Source organism: Octodon degus, unplaced genomic scaffold (assembly GCF_000260255.1).
Source record: "Octodon degus isolate 3935 unplaced genomic scaffold, OctDeg1.0 scaffold00060, whole genome shotgun sequence".
NCBI lineage: Eukaryota > Metazoa > Chordata > Mammalia > Rodentia > Octodontidae > Octodon > Octodon degus.
The window spans coordinates 5,497,042-5,499,285 of record NW_004524636.1 but is presented as its reverse complement, the minus strand read 5'-3'; the positions used below and the strand labels follow the sequence as shown (position 1 = coordinate 5,499,285).

Here is a 2,244-nt window from a genome sequence, read left to right as displayed (position 1 = left end):
TGTTAAACTTAAATGGCCAATTGAGAGAAACAGTTCTCAGCCTGGTCTTCCACCACTCATTAAGACTGGGGTGTCAGGTGTCAGGGATAATAATCATTTTCATTTAGCCTTCTGAGCTTTCTGGGTAGACTTGGTGACCTTGCCAGCTCCAGTAGCCTTCTTGTCCACAGCTTTGATGACACCAACAGCAACTGTCTGTCTCATATTGCAAACAGTGAAATGATCCAGAATTGGCTAGTCAGAGAAACTCTCAACACATGTGTGCTTGCCTGGAACTATGTCAATAATGTCAACAATGGCAGCATTCCCAGATTTCAAAAATGTGGGCCCATCTTCCAGCTTCTCACCAGACCAGCGATCAATCTTTTCTTTCAGTTCAGCAAACTTCCAACCAATATGAGCTGTATGCCCATCCAGTACAGGGGCATAGCCAGCATTGATCTTGCCAGGATGGTTCAGGATGATCACATGAGCAGAGAATCCAGCTGCTTCAATTGGTGAGTAATTTTTGCTGTCCCCAACATTACCATGCCAGACATCTTTGATAGACACATTCTTGATGTTCAAGCCCACATTGTCCCTAGGAAGAGTTTCACTCAAAGCTTCATGCTGCATTTCAATAGACTTGACTTTAGTTGTGACAATGGCTGGAGCAAAGGTGACCACCAGGCCAGGTTTGAAAACACCAGTCTCCACTTGGCCCACAGGGACAGTGCCAATACCACCAATTTTGTAGACTTCCTAGAGGTGCAACCTCAAAGGCTTTTCCTTTGGGTGAGTGGGTGGAAGGATGCAATCCAAAGCTTCAAGCAGTGTGGTTCCACTGGCATTTCCATCTTTACAAGTGACCTTCCATCCTTTGAACCAAGGAATAGTAGCACTTGGCTCCAGCATGTTTTCACCATTCCAACCAGAAATTGGTACAAAAACTAGTGTCAGGGTTGTAGCTGATTTTCTTAATGTAGGTGCTGACTTCCTTAATAATTCCCTTGTATTTCTTCTGGCTGCAGGGTGGCTCTGTGGAATCCATTTGGTTAACACCAACAATTAGTTGTTTCACATGTAGTGTGTAAGCCACAAGAGCACGCTCACAGGTCTGCCCGATCTTGGAGATACCAGTTTCAAATTCACCAACACCAGCAGCAACAATCAGGACAGCACAGTCAGCCTGAGATGTGCCTGTAATCATGTTTTTAATGAAGTCTCTGTGTCCAGGAGCACCAATGATGGTGCCCCTGGACACAGAGACTTCATTAAATACTTAATACTTGCTAGTCTCACATAATACTTGCTGGTCTCAAATTTCCACAGGGAGATGTCAATGGTGACACCACAGTCACATTAGGCTTTCCACAAGTCCCAGGCATACTTGAAGGCATACTTGAAGGAATCCTTAACCATCTCAGAAGCCTCCTTCTTAAATTTTTCAATGGCTCTTTTGTTGATGTTGCTGCTTTTGTTGGTCATATGGCCAGTGGTGGTGGACTTGCTGGAGTCCACGTGTCTCATGATGATGATATTAGTAGAGTCTTTTCCTTTCCCATGTTGGCTTTCATTTAGTGGTGGTTTTCACTACACCTGTGCTCTTATGGCAAACACACTATGAAAAAGCCCTTCTGTTGCAAATACTTCAGCCTTGCATTGCAGACCCAACGGCCAAATGATAGAGACTTGCATGGGACACTGCAGTGGGCTTCAGACCTTGAAACTGAATCCTTCAGTCTCTGGTGTGCAGATGCCCTCTGCTTGGTTCCTCATCTGACTCTGCAGCTGATCATGGTAAGCCAATCTTGTAATTCTTTATATATTTGTACATCTTGTCTTATATCTGTTCCTTGTATTATATCTGTTCCTCTAGTAAAACCCTGACTAATACACTCACTATATTAATCTTATGAACTACTCGTGGTTTCCCATCAAAAGTCTGAAAAGCACTTTTCTAAGAAGAGTCTTGGACTTGCTTTCTGCTTTACAAGATTCATGATCTTCTGAACATACTCATGTTTCTGTCAGGTGTGCTCACAGACTTATGTCCTTAAATTTGATAAGTACAGTCATTTGGGCCTAGAAAACAATTATTGTTCAATATATAAGCCCATGTAAAGACAATACACTTGGGAAAGTTGTCTAAAGGATGGAAAGTTTACCTAGTTTAATGACAAATATCTGATGGCTACCTACAGATTAGCCATACCAATACAATTCAATTCTAGATTCTACTGAGGGGCCATAGTTCATTACTCA

At 42.7% G+C, this 2,244-nt stretch overlaps 1 pseudogene; it reads right to left on the bottom strand.

The window, feature by feature from the left end:
- Nucleotides 1–234: 234 nt before the first annotated feature.
- On the bottom strand, nt 235–1,509 carry LOC101580357 (annotated as a pseudogene).
- Between the last annotated feature and the right edge of the window lie 735 nt (nt 1,510–2,244).